Source organism: Arvicanthis niloticus, chromosome 3 (assembly GCF_011762505.2).
Source record: "Arvicanthis niloticus isolate mArvNil1 chromosome 3, mArvNil1.pat.X, whole genome shotgun sequence".
NCBI classification, from domain to species: domain Eukaryota; kingdom Metazoa; phylum Chordata; class Mammalia; order Rodentia; family Muridae; genus Arvicanthis; species Arvicanthis niloticus.
This window is the reverse complement of record NC_047660.1, coordinates 109,109,322-109,118,137: the sequence shown is the minus strand read 5'-3', so window position 1 is coordinate 109,118,137 and position 8,816 is coordinate 109,109,322. Positions and strand designations below refer to the sequence as shown.

General features: G+C 43.5%; 1 protein-coding gene across 2 annotated transcripts in view; it reads left to right on the top strand.

The window, feature by feature from the left end:
- The first annotated feature begins 641 nt into the window (after positions 1 to 641).
- The window catches only part of Ttll4 (tubulin tyrosine ligase like 4), a 37,485-nt gene continuing 29,310 nt past the window's right edge, over positions 642 to 8,816 (top strand). The window contains exon 1 of one of the 2 annotated variants that reach the window (XM_076931655.1): positions 642 to 887. The gene's annotated coding sequence lies outside the window, so the exon portion shown is untranslated. The remainder of the gene's footprint in view (positions 888 to 8,816) is intronic. The other variant, XM_034498194.2, reaches the window with a different exon arrangement.

Genomic DNA, 8,816 nt, shown 5'->3' with positions numbered 1-8,816 from the left:
CGTTTTCCCCAGACTAGTTTTTCTCTATGTAGCCCTAGCTGGCCTGAACTTACTCTGTAGACCAGGCTGCTGTCATACTCAGGGATCCACCTGCCTCAGCCTACCGAATGGTGGGATTAAAGGAGTGCGCAACCGGTGCCCATGCCTCAAGTTAGTTTTATAGTTTTGCCATCCAGCTATCTTTATAGTTCTCTAAATTCATTAGATCCAGTGTCATCTGAAACAGGTGAATCTATTTTGCTTGGAGAGATAATGAAAGGACTTACACTTTCGTAAAGTTCTCACTCGAAGCCCATAAAGCTGGTAGTTGTAGTTACGTCTCACTTTGTCCGTGGTTGAATTCAGGGTAAGGTGAGTGGAGAGAGTTAAAGTGCCTTGGGCCATCTCCTCCTACCTGTCTCAAACTCATGGAATTTTAGTGGGAATTCTCTAATAGAGTCTGGGCGCGGCATGGTCAGAGTCCATAGTGGTTAGGTAGAATGAATCGTGGATTCCCAGAACGGAGCCTTTACTTGCAGGACTACAGTTCCCAGAATTCCGCTCACAAAGTTCCACCTTGTCGACAAGTTTGCGCGTGCGCAAATTCTTGCACTTTCTCCCCCCCCCCCCCCTTTAAAGTCCCTCCCCCTCCCCCCCCCTCCATTCTCTAGGCAGCACAAGGGCTCGGATTCGGCGCGCTTGCCTCGGGCCCTCCCCCGCCCATCCCTTTCTGGCCTTACGTCTGTCCGCTGGGGGCGCGCTCTGTGCCGGGCAGAAAGCGGCAGAGCGTGGGTCGCGTGGCGGAGCTTGGTTGCTAGGGACACCTGAGGTCGCCCGCTCGCCCAGCAGGCGCCGCGAGGAAGCGGCGCGGAGCCGGCGTCCAGCGGAGGTGAAGCAGGGTATCCTAGGTGAGTGTGGCCGCAGAGCTGGCGTCCGACCCCGGCCAGCCGTTCCCGCGTGCCTCGGTCCCAGCCCTTGGCACGGGCCCCCAGCCCTGCTTCCGGTTCGCCAACTCGCCTTTCTCCGGTGAGGCTGAGGCCGCGGCCTCCTCCCGGGCCCTCTCCCGAGTCCTCCTCGGCAGCCTCCACGCGGGGAGAACTTCGTTGGCTGCTCCTCGGGCGGCCCGAGCCCCACAGCCTACTCGGTCCTGGTTTCAGCGTGTTCTCTTTCCCGCCGCGCTGCGGTTTAAATTCTGGCTTGTGTCGAAATCCAGGCTCTTTTCAAGGCCTGCTTTTCCCCGACCCTACTCTTGAGTTATCCATACACACTTTCCTACATTCCAGTGTCTATCAGAAGCTGAGATCCTAATTTAACTCATTTATTCAGCCATTTTTTTCATTTAATGAGTTACAATTTTTCGACAAATAGGTAACGAGCGAAGCCACTCTGTAAGGTTCTTAGGGAAGGTACATTGGTGAGCAAGACAAACGTGTTTTCGAGAGTTTACAGAACGAGAGATTTTTAATCAAGAAAGTACTTGCTATACTGTTGTATGTGCTGTGATAGAAGTGAAGCGCTTAACCGAGATTTGTTTGGAAAATACGTTACCCGAGCCCAAGTCTTTACATTCCGGTTCTGAATCTTGGAAATGTTTTACTCAGCATTTGAAACCCTTCGTTTATGGAGTCATTTTGGATATTCCAAATCTCAATTTGAGCGGCTGTTGATTTGGTCAATAAGCAGTAATCTGGAGGAACCTTTGAGAGAAGGTACCATAGGATCCTATGCGTTGAGTTATTGAAATACTGAGATTATTTGCATAAAAACTATTCCCTTTGTTGTCGGGAATGTTACTAGCTACTTACAGATTGGGCTCTAAGCCTGGCCGTGAAAGTTATCAAATGTTCTCTGGGAGTAAAGAAGTGGAAAGATATCCAAGTTACAAAGTAGCTTTAGAAAAGATACAGCATGGCCTCAAACGAGGGCAGAGCCTAGTTGTGTTTGTTGGGAGCCATTCTGTGAGCTGGGTTTATTAGGGCCCAAGACCTCACTTTAAGTTTAAATTAATCTATTTCCTGACTTGTAGTTTCCAAGTGACTTTCATTGTATTTGAGACAGTGCTTCTCTGTGTAGCCCTGGTAGATCTTGAACTCAAGAGATCCACCTGCCCCTGCCTGTCCATTGTATCTTTTTAAGGTACTAGGGATTGAATCTTTTGAGTTATATATGCTAGACAATCAATCACTACCACCAAACTATAGTCCCAGGCCTGGAAGGTTTTTGTGGGACCATGGGATTTTAAAACTTATTTTAAGTAAAACTTGAGCAAAAGTATTTTTATAAGTTCGTTAGTCTGTCCTTCCTTCCTTCTTTCCTTCCTTCTAGTTCGTTTTGTTTTGTTTTATTTTTCTAGACAGGTTTTCTCTGTGCAGCCCTGGCTGACCTGGAACTCTCTCTGTAGATCTCAAACTCAGTCAGAGATCCACCTGCCTCTGCTTCCTGAATGCTGGGATTAAAGTTGTGTGTTATCACCTCCCAGCTGTGATTTCTTTTGTTTGTTTGTTTGGTTGGTTTTTGAGGCAAAATTCTCTCTGTGTAGTCCTGGCTGTTTCTTAGTCCACCTTGGAATACACAATTTTAAAAATTCTTAGGGGAAGAGATGAGTACATTCTATGTAAAGATTTTAAAAAGCAGGAAAATACTATCAGGTTTGTGTTAGGAGTACAGAAAGTGGATGGGTAGGTTGGCCAGGAAAGATTTCAGACTAGAGTCAAGTGATTATAGAGATAGAGTTTAGAAATGATACAGTTTAGGGTTCTTGATTGGTTCATTTTCTCTGCCAGTTAAAGAATTAAAGGGCAGGAAAAATCTGAAGCACAACAGGTAGCAGCAGAGAAGTCTCAAGCACTACAAAAAGAAAACCGGTTAAAGGAAGACATTTATTGAGGTTGAGAAATACAAGGGGAAAAAACCCTCCATAAAATAGAGGCCTTGCCTTTACTCCACCTGTTTCTGCCTCTCAAGTGCTGGGATTACAGGCTTGTTCCAATATTACACAGTACTGACTTTTTTTTTTAATGTAAAAGGTATATCTCAAGTTTACCATATTATAGGAACTGAAATATTACTCCATTTGGAAAAACATGTTATGGTTGATATAAATATATTTTTAAATGAAAATGTTTTTGAGAATAGAATTGGGTGTGGTTTTTACTGTATATTAAGAGAAGATAGCTGGATTTTCATACTTATTTCTGCATTCTCTCCATTTTGATATGTTCATTTTTGAGTTAAGATTGAGGGGCTGGAGTGGTTAAGAGTGCTGACTGTTCTTCCAGAAAACCAAGCTCACTGCTCTTCATAGTTTTTCTGGCCTCTTTGGGCATTGCAGCCTGTTGTGTACAGACATACATGCAGACAAAATACTTATATACATAAAACAACAGAAATATTAAAAAGATAATTTAACCTTAGATGGTTAGAAGAGGGAGGGCCTAAAACACTCAAGGAGTTTGTAGGTATTGTGCTTTGGTATCATATAAAAGAAAGATCGACTTGGCTGGTAGAGCTTTGTCATTTGCTTGTTTAGAGTTGAAGTTTCACTGGGTAGTCCAGATTTTTCTAGACTTTAAGATTTTCCTTCATCAGTCTCACAAGTCTGGATTACCACGGGTGTATACCACCATAACTGTAGGCTTGTATTTATCTCCATGACATCGTGTGGTAGACACTGACTGAGTTATACAGCTCTTCTACATGCCGTCAATGCTTTCTTATACAATATTTTTAAAAATCCTGTTTTAAAGTAGGCACGATGGTACCACTAGGTGCGTTAATCCCATTTGGGAGGCTGTGGCAAGAGGGCTATAAATTTGAGGTCAACCTGTACTCCATAGCAAGACCTTGCCTGAAGACACCTCAAGCAGACCATCAGCTAAAGGCCCTGGCTGCCAAGCCTCATGGCCTAAGTTCAGTCTTTGGAACTAACATGATGGAGGGAAGGATCATAAGAGCTTGTCCTCTGGCATCCACAATGACACTGTGACACTCCCACAAACTCAGGCATGGACAAATGAATGTTGAAGTTTTATAGAAAGTAAAATAAAAAGTTATATTTGTATCACCATTACTATTTCTAGAAATGCAGTCACTCTTTGAGTGGCAGATACTGTTTTGCTAAAATTCTGATTTTCTCTTGGAAGTTCAAATTTTCTCATTGGCAACAAGTACTGTGAGCTGTTCTACTTGAAGTGACAGGCTTTGCTCTGTTTCATTTTCCAGAAATGTCTGCCAGTTAGAAAAGTCTGAAGGATTTCATCACTTAGGTCAGTTTTTTTCTTTCAAGTAAGCATGGTGTTCTACAGAAAAATGTGAGAGTTGAGTCACATAAATGCTTTGCCTTGAGACATTTGTCTTTGTGGAGCTTTCATAGTGTTTTGTTCATTTGAGATTGAGTCTCTTGTAGTCCAGGCTGTCCTGGAACTCACCTTGTGGTTGAGAATAACATTGAACTGTGTCTCTCTCTACTTTGGAAGTGCTGAATGATACGTTCAGGCCTCTGCTCCACTAGTATGTCTGGCATGGCGTTTCCTCATCTGCCCAGGTGCTGGGGATTGAAACTAGAGTTTGCATCTTGCTGGGCAAGTGTCACATAGAAAATTTTTGTAAAAATTTAAAATATATTCGTGCTATGTAGTAAAATAAGCATTCTTTCACTGTGTGGCCAGTTAAAACATCTTGTGGAAGAATGGAAGCTGCCATTGTCTTAAGTTGGGCCCCAGGTGCCAGTGGCTTCCTCATCGATGCTTTTCTTTTACCACCAGCCCAGTGGAAAAGGCAAATAAATGCCCTTTTATTTCTGGTATACAAACAGCTGTGACCTAGCACAAGCACCGAAAGAGTGTCAGGCCCCCTCAGGTTCTGTGAACCACTCTTTGAGGACCTCTGTTCACCCAAGGAAAGAGGTCCCTGTGGAAACTGATAAAAATCAAAGCTTCAGAAGAGCTAGTGACCTGGTCATATAAAGCTTTTACTGGTTTCACTTGTCAGATCTAAGGAGGCCCAAGAATAGTGTTTCCCTCTCTGGTCTGGCTGTTAGAACATGTATCTTCATTGCTTTACTCTTTGAGTTTGCCTTGCGGCACTATGCTTCTCCAAACTGCTGAGCTTTCACCTTCCCTTTCTCTAAAGCTGGAGTTTGATCTTCCTCTGTGTATCTTTCAGAAATCCATTTGGCTAGGCTTAAAGAGATGGCTCAGTGGCTGAAAGCTTATAACTTTAAGTGCAGAGGACCTGCCTCCACTTCCCAGCACCCATATTGGGTGGCTCACAACTGCCTGTAACTTCAGCTCCAGGGGCCTCCCCAAAGGTACCTGCACTAATGTGCACATACTCTCAACGCATACCTAAGGTATACATGTAATAAGAAATAAAAATAAATCCCACAAACATTAAATTGATTGCTTCTCCAAGTTACTTTAGAGAGCTAGAGCTTAGGATTTATCTTGTCAGAGGAAGTGGGTCTGATCCCTGTCTGTCCACACCACGTAAGTTGCATCCCATTAAGTGATTCCATCAGGGACTTTGTATATAAATTATGAGCCATTTCCAGTGTCCCAAATTTCCCAGATGACCTACAGAAACATCTAGATGGAGGAGATAAAGGAAACTGCAGATCTCAGTGCCACATCTAAGAGAGTGATTTAATCAGTGTGTAATGAATAATTCCTTTCTGTGGAAATAGGTGCTTGTCTAAGTTTAGCTGGGACTGGCCCCGAGAGAGTTGATGGTTTGAGACAGCATAGGCCATAGGAAACAGGGCAGGTATCCCTACAGATTGTATAGAACAGAATAGACCCCAGTGTGTTTGTGTGTGTGTGTGTGTGTGTGTGTGTGTGTGTGTGAGAGAGAGAGAGAGAGAGAGAGAGAGAGAGAGAGAAATGAAATATGATTTGGGATTGAACCTATGGCTTCATGAATGAATGCCAGGCAACTAACTGTTCTACTCTAGGCTATATCCCAGCATTAATTTTTATTTGGAGGTTGTCTTTCACTAAGTTGCCCAAGTTGGCTTTAAATGTACTCTGTAACTCCTTGTAAGCCTGGAACCCATGGTCTTCCTTGAGTAATTAGGATTACAGGTGTGCACTATCAGGCCTGGCAGACTCAGGAGTATCTGGCTTTAAGCTATATTTAAAAAAGAGTACTGTGAGCCATGGGGGATGGGGACAACAGGGTAGGTTGGGGATGGGGGAGTGGACATAGGGCAGGACTGGGAAGGTATAGCTCAGTTGAGGACCTGGCTTTGAGTCCTCAAAACCCAGGAAACAACTGGATGGTTAGCACAAGCATCTGTAATCCCAGTGCTCCTATGAAGAAATAGGACATAGAGACAAGAGATACTTAAAAGGTCATGGGCCAAGGATCTCCTTGGTCCCATGAAGGCTGGACGCCTAGTCGGGGAGAATTTGAGGGTGGGGAGGTGGGAGTTGGGGGTAGGTAGGGGCACATCCTCATAAAAGCAGGAGGAGGGAGGATGGGATAGGGAGCTCCTGGGCAGGGGGAGGGGGAAGTGGGGTAAGGGGATAACATCTGAAATGTAAATAAAATATCCAATTAAAAAAAAAAAAAAAGAAGATCATGGGCCATCTAGCCTGGTATATACATAGTAGAGAAACAGATACTGCCTTAAACGGGAAGATTTGAGGCCCAACACCTGAGGTTGTCCTCTCACCTCACATGAGTACTGTGGCACATGCACTTGAATGCACACACACTAACACACACACACACACATACACAAGATTGTAAGGAGGCTGAGTGTAGAAGTAGAATTTATCTGGTGACATGATGGTGGCTTTATTAAGGTAATGACTGGAGATGGGGAACGATAGACTTAAAAAACTACTTTGAAGTTGGAAACAGTTGGTGATGGATTGAGTGGAAGAGGGAGTCAGCAGAGGTCAGGATGAATTCCTCATTACTCCAGGTGGGTTGGAAACTTCTGTGTTGCCTGTCCTGGGCCTTAGACCCTCCCTTTCCTCTGGATACTGTGAGAATGGTTCATTCATCATGAAGCCCAGACTAATGCTCCTTTTGCCTCAACCTCAAGAATGTTGAAATTACATGCCTTTGTCACCACATGGTTTGGATTTTTAGTTTCTTAAAGTTTAATTGGGCAGGAAAAGGATGACTTCATTCTGGCTCTCTTGTCCTTCAGTGTGACTGGCCTAAAGGCCAATATTCCCATCTGCTTTCAGAAAGATTATAAGGTAAGTTGTTCCCTCTTGAATGGCAGAGGCCATAGAAACCCTTGAACTCCCCTCTCAGGTTCCTGCCTTTCAACCATGTGTAGACAGTATCTGGTATCTCTGTTGAGGACAAGACGGGTTTTGTGGGCAGTGAGATTTCCATGGAGAATCAGATTTGAATGACATTTTTCAAGCAATGAAGACCCCAAACCTGTAGCATGTTGACTAGTCCCAGAAAGTGCTTCTATTAAGCTCTGCCTTGAACCAGAGTTTGCAAGTCCACTGGCAAGCAGATTTTAAAGACTTTTCATGTGGGCATGTGACCTCATTCTATACCCTAGAGCAGGACAGGTGGACTCCTCGGTTAGCCCTTCTTTAGGTATAGACTATTAACATGAGCATCCTGTTGCTTCAGCACCACTGGTTAAAACACGATCCCTTTCTTCATGAAGTTGCTGAGGCAACTTGTAGTTGGCTGAAGTGTGGTTCTGGACTCTGTTGTGTCCTGTTGGCCTACATGTCTATTATTAACCCTGCTGTCATAGCCTTGTTCTAGATTGTGAAATCAGGCAGAGTACGTCTCCTAGCTGTTCTGTCTCCTATTCTAGATCTATTATATTTGCAGACATATTTTCATATCCACTTACCAGTTTTTTAGAAAAACTTTTTGGAATTTTGATAAGAATTGCTAACTTCATAGTGAGACTTCTGATTTATAAACATGTTTTATCTCTTTGTATGTTTACATCTATTTTCTTTTTAGCAGTTTCTGTGTTTTTTTATTGTATAGGCCTATACTTTTTTTTTATTGTTAAGGTTATTCCTTGGCTGGGCGGTGGTGCCTTTAATCCCAGCACTTGAGAGGCAGAGGCAGGCAGATTTCTGAGTTTGAGGCCAGCTTGGTCTACAGAGTGAGTTCCAGGACAGCCAGGGCTACACAGAGAAACCCTGTCTCGAAAAAACTAAACAACAACAACAAAGGTTATTCTTAAGTCTGGGCACAGTGATAACCTTAGGAGAGTAGGGCAGAAGACTAGCTTGAACTCAGGAGATTTAACCTAGCCTGAGCAACAAAGACCCTTTGCCAGCCTGAAAGAAACCATAAAACCCAAAAGGAACCTAGGTGATTTAATTCTTTTTGATGATACTGTAGATGAAATTGTTCATTTGCATGTGTGATATCAGAGATTACAGCCAGGGACTGTGTATTAGCTAGGTGCTCACTCTATCATGTAACTATGGCCAGTCTTGGTTTGGTTTGGTTTTTACAGACAGAGTCTGATGTACCCACATTGGCCTTGAACAGAGAATAATATTTAAATTTTTTAAAATTTATTAATTATTTTATGTGTATGATTGTTTTGCTTGCATGTGTATATGTGCATGCCTAGTACCCAAAATTAGTCAAGAGAGGATGTGGGCTATCCTGGGACTGGAGTTATAGTTAAGAGCTGCTGTGTGGATTCTGAGAATGGAACCCAGGTCTTCCAAGAAGTGCTTTTAACTGTTGAGCCAACTCCCAGCCCTGAGATTAATCTTGAGCTCCAGATCCTCCTACCTCTATCTCAGACTACAGGTAGAGCCACTGTTCTGTTGATGTGGTACTGCAACTTGAACCTAGGGTTTCTTGCATGCTAGCAGCTGATC